This window comes from Sceloporus undulatus, chromosome 1, assembly GCF_019175285.1.
Source record: "Sceloporus undulatus isolate JIND9_A2432 ecotype Alabama chromosome 1, SceUnd_v1.1, whole genome shotgun sequence".
NCBI lineage: Eukaryota > Metazoa > Chordata > Lepidosauria > Squamata > Phrynosomatidae > Sceloporus > Sceloporus undulatus.
Genome location: NC_056522.1, coordinates 262,258,299 through 262,275,091, shown reverse-complemented (window position 1 = coordinate 262,275,091; position 16,793 = coordinate 262,258,299).

Sequence of the window (16,793 nt, the reverse complement as noted above, 5' to 3'; positions counted from 1 at the left end):
TCACTTGTAGTTTACTTTTCCCCAATCTTTTATTAGCATTTTCTTGTTTTTCAGATATGCTGTCTTCCTTTTTCATTTAGACTTCATTAGAATATTTGCTGCCACTTGGAGATCATTGCCAGATTTCTTATGTCCCTGCAACTGAAAGGGAAATTGGTAACTAAGCAGAAGGAAATGTTTACTAAAAATAGATGCTGAGGAGAAGGTGGAAACTGGTTCCTGGTGTTTAACTTGAAGAGAAATTAATTGGGCATTTGGGGGCAAAGTCAAAAGAATATTATTTTTGGTGAACCACATCCTTCCCAGAGTCACCACAAACAGCCGGAGCGTGTGGGAATACGAAGGATACTCAGCATTAAAAGACCGAACAGAGCTGGTGAATCATGTAAGACTTACAATTGATATTGAGAAACCTCCTATCCTCCTTTCTTATAATAGTTGACAAAGGGAGAATGACAAAACAATACTCTATGCCAATCATGCTGTGCAGAGGACCGGTGGAAGAGATGCACCTCCATCACAGCAATTTAATGACCATCATATTTATATGTTCAGACTGAGGGGAGTAGGAGAAACACACACAAAGAGACTGAAACAGAAGAATACCTGGAGGAATGACTGACAGCGGGGAAAGGGGACAAAATAGTGGGTGAAGTTAGAGTGCCAGGAAGGGAATGCCAGTTAAGCCTTTCAGAAAATGGGTTTGGGAAGATTAGATGGGGAAACTAGTAGTAAAAAGATGAGTGATAAAAAAAGTAGTCCATCTTATTAGGCTAAGATATCTTTTTTCTAATACATAAATATATTAACTGATTTTAAAATCAGGAAGGTGTTTTGGCCTGGGGGGGATTCTAGAATAATTTTTTTCACTTACCAGCCAAATATTTAAAAGGAGATTGGCCAAAATCTGATTGCTAACCCCAAGTAGAGTAGACACACTGAACCACTGAGCACTTGATAAATCAACACTCATGTAAGTTTTATGATTCAATGGGTCTACTCTAGGTAGGACTACCAATGGATGTTTCTGAACAGAGTTGCTCTACTGCTAACCTTCAAAAGGCATTGTTCAGCTGTTGCATTATGTTTTTATTTAACAGATTCTTCTAGCAAGAAAAAAGACAACGAAGCAATGGGAATATACATAAGGAGAGCTTGGAAAAACTGCAGAGGTCAATCATAGCAAGTTAGCTATGTGGTTCGAAAGCTAGAGCTCAAAAAAAAAAAAGTTTTCCAAGCTCTGCATGACAGGAAAGCTGCAAACTGGAACAAAATGTCATCTAGATGTCTCATGTGTTCTGTGAATGCACCAACGAAACTGCACAGTAAAAACCACATCTAAAATAAGTTATACTCTCCATGGTTCAAACAGATAGTGACAGCTTCCAGTAGGATGCTATTGGAAAGCTGGATACAGCAAGCAGGCTGAAAGAACTACCCACCAGCAACTTCTGGGATTCAGGGCCTTGTGTGAAGCCCCTACACTACAGCATCACACAGAACGTGGTGTAAATAAATTCAAATCTCATAGGAAGCCCAGCTAAAGCCCTGTAATGATGGACTGCACCCATTTTGATATCACATGCTACCCATATACAGAGGGAGCTAATAAACTCACAATAATCAGGTCACAGTCCTTGCTTACAGTTTTGTATCACATCCCTACATACTACACACACATTCCAAGCACCAATCTGGTCAAGACAGAAACTAATAGACATTGAATCCACCTTTGGAATCTGATTCCAGAGTTACATATGCCTGTGTTTACTATGATTGGGTCACTGTCTCTCAGCGTATGTCATCATTACACATCTATAGCAATTTGATATCACCTTAGTGGTCATGGTGACTATTCTATGGAATCCTGGGGTTTATACATTTGGTAAAGAATTCTGCATCTACAGTGCAGAATTAATGCAATTTGACACTGCTAACTGCCATAGCTCAATGGTATGGAATTCTAGAATGTATTGTTTTGTGAGATATTTAGCATTCTCTGTCAGAGACCACTGGTGCCACAACAATCTACAAATCCCAGAATTCTCTAGGATGGAGCAATGACTGTTAAAATAGTATCAAAATGTATTAATTCTGTAGTTTGACAACAGCCTTAGAATCCTCTGATAGAGAGCTCTTATGCATTGCTTCTCTGGTTATCTTACATGTGGAAAAGCATAAGAATGGAACTGGGGTTAAGCACCTGATGTCTTGTATGTATTCTCCAGGCCATGAGTGAGAAGTACATCCCAAGATGTGTCTGCTCAAATTGCAGAATCAAGCAAAGATATTTTAACCACCACTCTCAATACAGATCCAGAGGTAATTGGGGCCAAAACCAAACAAGGCAGAATGGACCAGAACTGGAAGGTGCAGACTCAAGAGTTTGCTCATATAGCAAAACTTGCAGCCTGGAATCATGATTCTTACAAGTCTGAGGGGTGAATGCCTTACAGTGGATACAAGACCCCACATTGTCACCCTCACTGAGACTGTGGCGGGTTACAAACCGCCATAAAGTACGCGCTCCGCACGTACTAGGGTTAGGAAGGGCCGTATTAGGGTTAGGAAGGTTCTTACCTTCCTGACGGCCCTTCCTCCCAGTACGTGCGGAGCGCGGACTTTTTTGCGGTGCCCATCCACATGGGCGCCGCCATGTTGACGTATTGGACGCTGTGCGTCCAGACGTGTTGCAGCGGAAGTGACGTCGCGAGGGTGCACTCCACCCCTCGTGGCGCCACTTCCGCATTCCAAAAAGGAGCGGCATTTCACCGCTCCTTTTTTGCTGTGCGGGGAAGCCTCGCGGTCTGGCAGCTGGGGCTTCCCTACGCAGCGAATGGCGGCGGCGGGAAAACGGCCCCTTGAGGGCCATTTGTAACCCGCCACAGTAAGCATTTTGAGTGTCCATCCTATTTAAGAAACTTAGCACCACATGTGGTGCATTTTTAAAAAAGAGCAAGATGAAGCCATAGTAGGGCACAATGACCAAAGTGCAAAACTGAAAAGAAAAAAAAACATGGGTGAGAGCAGGCCAAATCAAACCAGAAGATCAGAAGCCAAGAACAAAGCAGAAGGAGTAAACTGGAGAAAAGTAAAATACCAAGTCAGAAATCCAGAACACCAAAGGACAAAGAACCACTGAGCCAAATCACAAACCACAAGAAGGAACCAGAAAGACAGTTCTGAAATTGACAATGAAGGCAAAAGAGAGTAGCTCCAAACAGTTCCTCTGATGCAGCAGACAAAGAGAAATGGAGGATTTAAGCAGGAACGGTGCTTGTAAGGCACCTAGAGGGTGGGCAGGGTTATCACCAAAAGCTTATGTAATAGCTCTAGAAGGCTCTGAATGATGTACTGCACAGGCACAGATAACCCATTTGTGTATGTCATACAGACTGTGAAAAATATTTATTTTGGGATTTACAGAAGCACTGAATTTCTTCACATAAGTACTGTTTGATATATTTCTGTATTTCCATCGACTCTTCAAGACTAGCGAAGATTGCCAGTTCCTTTGAAAACTGATGGTGACAATGAGTTCTTGTGCTAAATTTATTATTTCAATTAAACAGCAGCTGCTGGAAAATGCTACGTGTTCCCATTGCTTTCATACTTCTATTGTAGCTGTGTAGCTCAACAACAGTTAGAAACCATACTGAAGGCAGATGTCACATTCTGTATTTATTTCTGGTCTGTGGGCTTGATCTGATGCCCACTGACGTAGATTAGCATTTCTCATTCATTCTTTTGAGCCACAGTTCTGGTGACTGGCAGTTATTGTTGGGTTTCCTACCTCCAGAAGTCTTCCATTGTGGTCAGTTAGCCCTGCATGGCCTGGAGAATACATACAAGCCATCAGGTGCACAACCCCAGCTCTGCTCTTATGCTTTTCCACGTGTCAGATAGCCAGAGAAGCAGTGCATAAGAGCTTTCTAGCAGAGGATTCTAAGGCTGTTGCCATACTACAGAATTAATGCAGTTTGTTACTGCTTTAACTGTCATTACTCCATCCTACAGAATTCTGGGATTTGTAGATTGTTGTGGCATAGAAGTCTCTGACAGAGAATGCTAAGAAAACCCTATGAAATTCATGGGGTCACCATAAGTCAACTGATACATTGCCCTGATACCATTCAACAGACCATTGCTGCAGTGCATAGATTTCTCACCCAGTAGTCTTATGCTTACAAGTAGAAGAAGTTCCCGTCATTCTTGCCACCTTGGGGGACCTTTCAAGCTCAAGGTCAGATTCAACATGCCTTTTAATTTCTTTTGTTTCTTTCTGATAGAGTCCTTTCCCTCTTCTCTGAAGATGCCAGCCACAGATGCTGGTGAAACATCAGGAATAAACACTTCTAGAGCACGACCACATAACCCGAAAAACCCACAAAAATCTATGGATGACAGCCATGAAAGCTTTTGACTTCACATCCTTTCCTTCCCTTCTATCCTTCATCTGGCCACCATCTCAGCTGATTTACTGATCATTGGAAAGTTTTCCAGCTTCTAGAACCCTTTGATGAAGAATTTTTTAAAGAGTTACAAGAATCTTCATCCTCCAGTTTTGGGAGCAACTTCTCCATGGAGCTGGAGCTATCACAGCTTTCCAGGAAATCTTTCAGGCCAATGTCCTCCTACAATCTTTGTCTGCTTGTCTGAAAGACAGCCTTTTTGGTGGCAATTACATCTGCCAAGAATGCAGGAGATCTATGTGGACAAAGAGTGGACAAATCCTACTTATGTTTTCATAGGGACAAAGTCATCTTGTCCCAACCCCAGCCCACCCTTTCCTTGCCATGTACTGTCTTTCCTTAGCTCCTTGGATGCTTCTGCTACAGCACCTATGGATCTGAGGAAGTAAGGTGCCTGGAGTTACTGCTAGTAAGCTTATGTAATAATAATAATAATAATAATAATAATAATAATAATAATAATAATATCGAGGCGGGATTACAGCAGTAAAACAATTCCATAAAATACAATCATTAAAACAATAAGCAGGTTCTAGAAGGTTCATAATGATGCATTACATAGCTGCAGATAACCCATTTCTGTGAATTCACAGATGACCACTTAAAGAACAACAGTTACAGATACACAACCTGGCCTTGTCACTGGTATAATGCAATTGAGTGGCCATTATGTTGAACAAGCACTTATGCAATTTTCTGCTCCAAGGATTTTTGTTTTTTAATTAACACAAGTAAGGAGGAGATAAAAAAAATGAAAAGGTGTGGCAAAAGGCATAAGAGTATAACATATTTACAGAGACAGTTATGATAAAAAGAGTTATTTTTATTGTTATAGCTTGATCTCCCACAATCTGTTTATTCCTTAGTTCTCCTTAGATATTTAGAATGCTGTATCACAATGGTGTATATCACACGGAGGTTTTTGCAGCTCAGATCCGGGGTGACTACTGGTTCAGCTATGTGAATTCACATTATAATGTGAATGTTTTATCACACCTGGTTGCCCTTCTGTTGCCCTTCTGAATTGAGGAGGAATGGAATCCAAGGCAAGTCATGTGATGCGGATTCAAGCAAAGTGGAGTGAGTGCAAATTGTATTACCACACTGGTGGGATTCAATGATTCGAATCAGCACCCTTGCGCATGCTCAGTGGGGGTCTGAACGCATTGTGACCTTGTACATTTCCGGGGTGAAAAGGGGTGCAAGTTCTTGTTCCCTATTTCACATAATTGCGTGATTGCGTGAATATTTGCCTCGTGAATATTTCTGTGTCTTCTTCATCCCTTTTTTATTTTCCCTTCCATTTCAGCAATTTCAACACACACACACACATAGACAGACAGACAGACAGACAGACCTGTATATTCACATTCATGCACATACACACATATAAAAAATGAGTTGCCCTGAAAGTTGCCCTGAAAGTGAAAGTGAAATGGGGGAAAACTGCAGTGCCGCATCATGGGAAATTTGCAACCCGGGGGGTTTGTGGTGGTGCAGAAGCAAAGTTGCATTCCAGACCAATTCGGAGTGAAATCGAAGTGAGCTTGAAAACGAAGTCTGTGAATTCACTTTTTTTTTTAATTCATCAAAATGAGGAGTCATTTTGGATTCACTGCGGAAGTGCCATGGAAGGAACCCTCATTGAAAGGAATCTTGTCTGATAACACATTCACGTTATAACGTGAATTCACATCATTGGGACCGCAGTCACATCGGATCTGAGCTGCAAAAAGCTGCAAAAACCTCCGTGTGATAAACACCAGCGTCTTTTTTCTCTCCCCACCTCTTGACCTAATGACAAACAAACAAGAAACAAAAACAAGATTTTAAAAAAGACCACACTAAAAAGAAAAAAAACACAGTTACATTGTACTTAGATCCGAGTGCTGACAGAAGTTAGTGTCTTTAAAATATGTTTCTTTACTTTGCAGGGAAATATGTAAATGAATCAACTGACAGTTTTAAAGTTTTTACATACATCTAAGAAAATCCTATGAAATTCATGGGGTCACCATAAGTCAACAGGCAACTTGAAGGTACACACGCACATACACACACTTTCTCATACATCTTTCTAATTTGGGGCAGGGGTGAACTCTTTCATAATCTGAGAAATGGCTTTGATAAATATTATTGTATCTGGCCCTGATTTGTATATGCAATTAAGTTTTGCCATGTGGCATAAAAATCAGAAATCTTAGGTTTATGTGTGTACATGTGCGCACACACCTTCAATTTGCCTGTCGACTTATGGTGAGCCCATGAATTTTATAGGGTTTTCTTAGGCAAGAAGCTCTCAGAATTGGTTTTTCCAGTTCCTTCCTTTGAAATAAAGCCTACAACACCTGGTATTTATTGGGGAACTCTCATCCAAGTACTAGCCAGGGCTGACCATGTTAGATTTGAAGATTGGATGTGATCTGGTGCCTTTAGGGTTTTTTTTAATCTTACACCTAATTTAAGTGGATGTGTCTTTTTTTCTAGCAAAGTTATTTGCGACAATATTCAGTTGATGTCATGAAGAGTAGCCACTGTTATAATCTCAAACTGAGTTCTAAAATGGGATTTCACAATGGCAATTAATTTGAGGCTGGGATAAAAGGCTGTTTCATCCTTCATTATGAAGGATTATGAGAGAGAGGTGGAAGTAGTGGATTCAGAAGATTATTGGTTAGCAAGGAGAAGAGTAATACATCTTTCTACTGCTCCTCTGCTGAAAGCTGCATCATCTCAAGAGTGGCTTTAAATATGTGTGTGGACTTCATTATAGACATTTATAAATAATGTACAATGTGCCCCTCACATGGATGGTCCCAAGACATTTTGCTACCTGGGGCAGAACATCAAACAGCACCTCCCTATTCTTACTCTCAAAAGCTCCTGAGATGAACAAATAAAAATCAATTAAAACAATGCAACGATAAAGGCATTTTTAGAAAAAATATTAAAATACTCTTTAAAAACTACTAAAAGCAGTCTAAAAACAATCTAAAAATGGTTTTGAAACCATTAAACTCCTAAAATCCAGTTCTGAAACCATTAAACCCACAATTTCAATTGCTGAATGCCATGTGGAACAGCACTGTTTGGGCTATCTGCCAGAAGCTTAAAAGAGACAGGGCCAGTCTAACTTCCTTGGGCAAGGAGCACCACAGTCAAGATGCTGTTACAGAGAAAGCCCCCTTATGTATACCCACCAACCTAATTTCACAGAAATCTCAAATTTCTGTCAGGCTCCTGTAGAACGAGGTGGTCTTTCAGATATCTTGGCATCATGTCTTTCAGGACTTTGTAGGTCAATGCCAGCACCTTGGATTGAGCTTGAAAGCAAAGTGGAAGCCAGTATCCAAAACTACAAACATTATTTTGCACATGAAGCAGGAAGTCCCACAAACATCTCTTAACATCTTGGTCTCACCATCATGACAGGCTGTCTTGGTGACCCTTCTCAGTGGCTGCTCCCACCCTCTGGAATTCCCTTCAGTGGGGAGGTTAGGCTGGCCCCCTCCCTGCTTTCCTTTTGCCAGTCGGCAAAGAGCTTTATTTTTAAAGCAGGCTTTTAATGCGTAAGCCGGAGGTGTTTTACAATTGGCCTTCTATATCCACAGATTCAATCATCCGTGGCTTGAAAATATTTTTTTTTAAAATAATTCCAAAAAGCAACACTTGATTTTTCAATTTTATATATGGGACACAGTTTCACTACACCATTTTATTTAATGGGATTTGAGCATCCACGGATTTTCATGTACACAGGAGGTCCTGCAACCAACCCCCAGTGGATATCAAGGGCCAACTGCATTTATCTTTTGAAACTTTTGTATATCTTTTAAATGATTTTATACTGTTTTATGTAGTGATTTTAATTATTTTTTTTAAATTATAGTGACGCTTTTATAATTGACTCTGTCTGGGAACTGCCTTGGGTCCCACTCTGGGAGAAAGGCAGCATACAAATGAAACAAACAAACAAATAAAATATTTTGGAGGTTAACCTCCACACCCAATAAAACCCAATTAAAGATCAAAATGTTATTTGACATTTCCTGACAGGTGTGGCCTAAGGCATGCAACATTTTCTTCAGTGATTTCCACCACTCACTTTCAAGACATTCTTGAAAGACACTCAACTACAACCTTGGCTGTTTTATAAATTCATTCTGAAGAAATCCCTGGCAGGGAAAAACAAAAACAAAATCAAGCATGACCTACCCTATTTCCCCTCCTGTGGTGCTTGTCTGTGGTGGTTGACTAATCAGAAGTACATGAGAGACAGAGACAGAGAGAGGAGTTGTCAGATAAGAACCAATTTGGCTTGGAACAGCAGGAGGCTTTGCTATCACCTCTTTTAATAAAGAGAAGAGAAGGCTTGTGCACCTGTGTCCTCTGAGCAGAGTCAATGTGAATCTCCACCCCAGGCTACTTCTTCCCTTGACAAACTGATTTCTTTTACATGTACTCATCTTACAGGAGGCAGCTGCCAGACAATTCCATAATCCGAATGTATTGCAATCCCTGTTAATTGAGTGTTAGTAATGAATTTTTATTCGGGTGTCTAAAAACAAAAGGTATGTCAAAGATAATATGCCAAATATCCATTCATAAACATAATGGGTCGGACAGATTTTATTCCTTCTCTTATTGGATCTGGATGTGTGATGGCAGGAGTTTACCAATGAAGCCTGAATTGGGTTTGAAGGAGATATTTGGAATTCTTATTGTAGAGATAGTATGTAGAAAGTCAGCACACATGACATAGGTGGGCAAAATAAAGCAGGCCAGGAATTGCCACTGGATCTTTTGCAGATGTGGATTTTGTTATAATTGTTAATGGAATCACTGTCTCTACCATAATATCATTGTTTCTACTGCAAGAGTTCCAAATATCTCCTTCAAACCCAATTCAAGCTTCGTTGGTAAACTCTTATTCTCTTCTTGACATCACATATCAAGAACCAATAAGAGAAGGAATAAAATCTATCTGACCCATTTATGAATGGATATTTGACATATCAGGTGGTGGACAGCCAGTGTGATGTAGTGGTTTGAGTGATGGACTATGACTCGGGAGATTAGAATTCAAATCCTACCTTGGCCCTGGAAACACAGTAGGTGACCTTGGGCAAGTCACATTCTTTCAGACTCAGAGGATGGCAGAGGCAAATCCCCTCTGAAGAAACATGCCAAGAAAATCATGTGATAGGGTCACCATAAGTCAGAAATGACTTAAAGGCACAAAACAACACCCATCATGTGGTGGCTGCTGTGTTCAGTAGAGCCATTTACCAAATGGTTAGTGGCAATTGCAAGGGAACAAGAATGTTGTCCCAACCACTGCTTTAGAAGAAATTTAGTTTCCTGGTAGTTCTAGTAAGACCCTACTCTGATAGAGGAAGCTATTTTAAATTAAATTAGATGATTAATCCTTTTAACAATATCACTTTGCAAACCTGAAGCATTATTCCTAAATGATCATACATCCCATAGAGTTAGTGCTACCTTTCAGGGTAGTTGTAGCAATGGCCACCACAAATATGAAAGGCAGAGCAGTGCATACACCCCCACAATGAGTTGTAAGAATGGAAGCTACTGGCTTTTCTGAGTCCACCTAATATGTTTATGACTGGGCTGAGAGCTGAATGTGAGCAAAGTGCTTTAAAATCCAGGTAAGCATCAAGATTAGGGTCTCTTTCACACTACACAATTAGCACTTCAGTACCACTATAATTACAATGGTTTTTATAGTACCTCTCCTGACTCCTTAAACTTCAAAGCTGAGGAATCCATAGGATGCAGCCATGGCAGTTAGTGCTACAACTGTGCAGTGTGAAAAAGACTTAGGGGATTATCAGATGGAGGATGTCCCATTCATTTCTCGTGCTTGTCCCATCCTTCCTACGTGGTAGCAGGAAGGACTTTAACATGACATTGCACTTATCTGGACATTGTCCCATCCTGAAAGTGCAATTGACAGCAATTGTGCGAAAGGCTTTCAGATGACATTGCTCTTATCCTGTCATTGTCCCATCATTGAAGTGGAATTGTCCTAACATTTTGTATTAACAGGAGTTTGTGTTAATACAATTACACTTCAATGACAGGATCACGCTTTCGCATGATCGAGACAAAGACAGGAGAAGGACAGGAGAGCGATCCGCTTCACTCCTGACCCTGTCCTGTCCCGTCCCTGATCTGATAATATCCATAGAAAATTTATAATGACTTTCGTGGGTCATCACATACAGTACATGATAGGAAGACAGTATAGTGATTCAAAGGTTGTACATGTGAACTTTCTTAAGAGGCATAAGTTTCTTTTTTGCTAAAGATTGTGGGTGAGATCCTGGTCTGCAATGTCAGTATACAAAGGGATCTTGTAGCACCTTTGACACTAACTTAGCAAAAGACGTTCTGACATAAGCTTTTGTATACTTGGTCTATTTCCTCAGATTTGAGGAAGAAGCTTATGCTACAACATCTTTTGCAGTCAAATGCTCTTTTGCTCAATTAGTCTCAAAGGTGCTACAAGAGCCATTAGTTAAGTATACATAGCTAAGCCTGGTCTTCCCCCTTCAAATCCTGTTTTAGCAGACATCAGTCACTGTGAGTGCTGGAGATCTGTTCTCCTGTCAGTTGGGGTGCATCAGATTGACATTTACATGTAACAGTCAGAAGCAAGATCCCTACTGCAATTTCCCCTTCTAATGGAGATTGCTAGTGGGAGAGGGATGGAAACATCAGTCTGCTGTGCCCTGATTGATAGGAGAACAGACTTCCATCACTCACAATAGCTAATACCTAGCAAGTCAGGATGGGGACTATTATGGTCCCTACATATTGCTTACATTATTGAATACATAAGGTTGTGAATATGAATCAGTTACAAATTCTTAATACTAGATTACTTATAAATGTCATCATGAATTCAAGTCTATCTTTTCAGAAATCTGTTTACAGTTTAATAAATTCTGGTGAAGAGAATGCTACTCTTGTAATTTCTTGCTAATTAGCTTACTTGCTGTTCACCGCTATGATCTTTGGAATAGCAGTATATAAATAAAACATATTATTATTATTATTATTATTATTATTATTATTATTATTTATAAATTGATTATATATTAGCCAGCTACTTCCGTTTTGCTCCATCCCCCTGCCCCCAACAACTCACTTTTTCTTTTCTCTTGGTAAGTAAAAAATGTTTTTACCTCCATGTTGGATGAACCACTTATGCTGATCCCATGTGCTAGGCTTATAGATCTGTGGGTCAGTAGGGAAGGAGAATGCATTTAAGAATAGCACTATAGCCAATCTTAAATTTTACAGGACTGCCTGGGAAGAAAATTACAGTGTTCTGGAAACAAAGTGACTGTGATTTCAGTTCTTGTAGTAAATATAAGCTGAGGGGTTTTGGTGGTAAAGAAGCAGTCTCAACAGGAACTTGTAAGGAGCTTTGTTTGAACCTTGTCTGCCTCAGCTGCTTTCTAATACATTGTGCAATTGTACAGAAAGTGTTTCTGAAAGATCTGGTTGACAAGGAAGTGGGCTTTATCTCCATTTCCCAGAAATTTAGAATATTTAATGTAGGCAGGAGCAAAGTGTAGCACTGGGGACCATGGGGAGTCCCCCAAGGCAGCTCTTTGAAATTCTTTTTGTTGTTGTTGTGTACCCCCTGCCATGCAGGAAATCCAAATCAAAGCATCCCTGACAGATGGCCATCCAGCCTCTGTTTAAAGACCTCCAAGGAAGGAGACTCTATCACCCTCCGAGGGAGTGCATTCCATTGTCGAACAGCCCTTACTGTCAGGAAGTTCCTCCTAATGTTCAGGTGGAATCTCTTTTCCTGGAGCTTGCATCCATTGTTCCAGGTCCTGTTCTCTGGAGCAGCAGAAAACAAGCTTGCTCCCTCTTCAATATGACATCCCTTCAAATATTTAAACAGGGCGATCATATCACCTCTTAACCTTCTTTTCTCCAGGCTAAACATCCCCAGCTCCCTAAGTCGTTCCTCATAGGGCATGGTTTCCAGACCCTTCACCATTTTTGTCGCCCTCCTTTGGACACGCTCCAGTTTCTCAATGTCCTTTCTGAATTGTGGCGCCCAGAACTGGACACAATATTCTAGGTGGGGCCTGACCAAAGCAGAATACAGTGGCACTATTACTTCTCTTGATCTAGACACTATACTTCTATTGATGCAGCCTAAAATAGCATTGGCCTTTTTAGCTGCCGCATCACACTGTTCACTCATGTTCAACTTGTGGTCTACTTGGACTCCTAGATCCCTTTCACACGTAGTTTCATTCAGCCAGGTGTCACCCATCCTATATCTGTGCATTTTATTTTTCCGCCCTAAGTGCAATACCTTACATTTCTCCGTGTTGAATTTCATTTTGTTAGCTTTGGCCCAGCTTTCTAGTCTATTCAGGTCATTTTGAATCTTGATCCTGTCCTCTGGGGTATTAGCTATTCCCCCTAATTTGGTATCATCTGCAAATTTGATAAGTATGCTCCCAATTCTGTCATCCAGGTCATTGATAAAGATGTTGAATAGCACTGGGCCCAAGACAGAGCCCTGTGGGACTCCACTGGTCACTTTTCTCCAGGATGAAAAGGAGCCATTGTTGAGCACTCTTTGGGTTCGGCCGGTCAACCAATTACAGATCCATTCAACAGTTCCTTTGTCTAGCCCACATTTTACAAGCTTGTTTGCAAGAATGTCATGGGAAACTTTGTCAAAGGCCTTACTGAAATCAAGATATACTATATCCACAGCATTCCCTTCATCTACCAAGCTGGTAATTTTATCAAAGAAAGAGATTAGGTTTGTCTGGCATGACTTGTTTCTCTGAAACCCATGTTGACTTTTTGTGATTATGGCATTGCCTTCTAGATGTTCACAGACTCTCTGTTTAATGATCTGCTCCAGAATCTTTCCTGGTCTTGATGTCAGACTAACTGGACGATAATTGTTGGGATCCTCTTTTTTCCCCTTTTTGAAGATGGGGACAACGTTTGCCCTCCTCCAGTCTGCTGGGATCTCTCCTGTTTTCCAGGAGTTTTCAAAGATTATTGCCAATGGCTCCGATATTACATTTGCCAGTTCTTTTAATACCCTTGGATGGAGTTCATCTGGTCCCGGAGACTTAAATTCATTTAGATTAATAAGGTATTCCTCTACTATCTCATTACTTATTCTGTGCTGAAATGCCCCTATCCTGTCCTCTGCTCCATTATCCTCAGGTTGAGCACCCTTTGCCTTTTCTGAGAAGACTAAGGCAAAGAAGGTGTTGAGTAATTCTGCCTTTTCTCTGTCTTCTGTTAGCATTTTGCCATCTTCTCCACGCAGTGGCCCTACCGTTTCCTTCTTCTTCCTTTTGCTGCGGACATATCCAAAAAAGCCCTTTTTATTATTCCTAACCTCTCTAGCAAGCCTGAGTTCATTTTGCGCTTTAGCTTTTCTGACTTTATCCCTACACATGCCTGCTATTTCTTTGAATTCCTTTTTTGTGATTTCCCCCTTTTTCCATTTCTTATACATGTTCCGTTTCAAACTCAGCTCGGTTGACAGTTCCTTAGTCATCCATCCTGGTTTCTTGAGACACCTCCCGTTTTTCTTTCTCACTGGAACTGTTTGAAATTGAGCCTTCAGTATCTCCCTTTTGAGAAAGTCCCATCCGTCCTGAACTCCTTTATCTTTCAGTATTTCTGACCATGGAATTGCCCTCAATACTTCTCTAAGTTTACTGAAAGCCGCTCTCCTAAAGTCTAGAATGCGTGTCTGACTATGCCTGGCTTCTCCTTTCCACTGTATTACAAACACTAGGAGAACATGGTCACTTCCACCTAATGATCCCACCACTTGCACCCCATTAACCAAGTCATCCTTGTTGGTTAGGATCAGATCTAAAATAGCTGACCCCCTTGTTGCCTCTTCCACCTTTTGGACCATGAAATTGTCTTCCAAGCAAGTGAGGAATTTGCTAGGCCTTGAGGATTTTGCTGAGTTTGACTTCCAACAAATATCAGGATAGTTGAAGTCGCCCATCACTACTACATCTCTCTTTTCTGACTGTGTGGTCATCTGTTCTAGAAAGATATCATCCAATTCCTCATTCTGACTTGGGGGTCTGTAGTAGACTCCCACCGTAACATCCTTGTTGTTTCCCTCCCCTTTAATTTTTACCCAGATGCTCTCCACCTGGCTTCCATGATTGATGTCCAGGATCTCTTCACTGGTGTAAATATCTCTGAAATATAGTGCTATTCCTCCTCCTTTCCTGTTTGGCCTATTTCTCTTAATAAGGTTATACCCCTCTATTTCCACATTCCAATCATGAGACTCATCCCACCAGGTTTCAGTGATGCCTATTATATCATATTTGCTTTGTTGTACTAGGAGTTCGAGTTCATCTTGCTTATTTCCCATGCTCTGTGCATTAGTGTAGAGACATTGCAGACCATGGTTCCCTTTTACTTCTCTTTGAGGCAGTTCTATAGGTCCCAATCCATTTAGGGAAGAAAAAAAAGACAATGTGAAAGCAGCAGGATAGTTTATCTGCTGTGGCTAAAGCCACAGGAGCCCTGTGAAGACAATGGGTGATCAAAAAGGTAGTAAATAAAACTTTTTGGAGGGGGCACAAAGCAACTTGAGCAGTGTGGAGAATGTGACCCATGGGCCATGATCACACTTCTGCATTACATACAAAGAATATAGGAAACCCCACCTTCTTTTTCCTACCTGTAAAATAATGCTTAAAAAGTGTGTTTGAGCAGGAAATTAGTGGAGAGGAAGATTTATGGGCCCACTACATGATTTTCATGAGAAAATGTACATAATATGCAAAACTAGGCTGCCTGCATTTGTTGTTGATGTTATTAAATGCCTTTTTGTTGATCCCAACTCCAGGCGAGTCTGTGGATGAGACATCTTCAAAACTCCTATCCTCCACTGACCTGCTTAGTTCCTGCAAATTCATAGCTGTAACTTCCTTAATAGAATCCATCCTTCTAACATGTGGTCCTCCCCTTTTTCTACATCCATCCATCTTTCCTAGAATTATTGTTTTCCCCAATAAATCATGCCTTCACATGATGTGATCAAAGTATGACAACCTCAACTTTATCATCTTGGCTTCCAGGGAGATTTGAGATTTGATCTGTTCTAGGACCCATTTTTTTTTTTTGCTAACCATAGTATTCTCAGCACTCTTCTCCAGAACCACATCTCAAATGAACTGATTTTCCTCTTATCTGCTTCCTCACTGTCCGGCTCTCACATCCTTACATGGCAATAGGGAAAACAATGGCTTGTATTATTCTAACTTTTGTGCTCAATTGTATATCTTTCATTTTAGGATCTTTTCTGGTTCTTTCATAGCTGCCCTCCCCAATTCTAGTCTTCCACTCATTTCTTTACTGCAGTCCCCATTCTGATCTAAGGTATGGGAACTCTTTTACTATTTCAATTTCCTCATGATCTAGGTTGAATTTGTGTAGATCCTCCATGGTCATTATTTTTGTTTTCTTTATGTTCAGCAGTAAGCCTGCCTTTGCACTTTCTTCTTTGATCTTCCTTAGTAGTTTTTTCAGGTCTGTAATGTTTTCTGCTATAGTGTTGTGTTGTCTGCATATCTTAGATTGCTGATATTCCTTCCTCCTATCTTCAGTCCTCCTTCTTCTGTGTCCAGTCCCACTCTTTATATGATATTTTCTGCATACAAGTTGAACAGAAAGTATGCAGCCTTGCCTGACCCCTTTGCCAACTGGGAACCATTGTGTTTCACAGTATGCTGTTCTAACAATAGCTTCTTGTCCTAAGAACAGATTGTACTTTGATTTGGGGACTTGATTTGGGGCACTTGAACATGGCAAACATAGGACATTACCGGGCAAGCCTTGTTCTTGTCACAATCATGTTTGTTAAAGAAAATAAAATTATGCAGTCCCTAATCAATCACTCATCTTAATGTTGGGATTGGCCATGCATTTAAGAATACCTAGAGCTGAGCTGATTGCCACTTACGCATCTAACAGTATTTAGTGACTGGCAGATAGATGGCCAAATAATTTGAGTCTATGGAGGGCCTCTTCAGAAGCACTTCAACAGCTGCCTGGGAATGCCTTGTCCACCAAGTACTGAACCTGAAAGTTGTGAAATGTATTGTGGATTTAATTCAGGATGTTACGACAGCAAATAATGTGATCCAGAACTGAGCTACGGTCTAACTTGGAGGTGATGATACACATGCACAAGCAGGTGTCAAAAAGCAGGTGAGAAGGAGAAATATAAAGAGTTTAAAAAAATAATGGACTGAG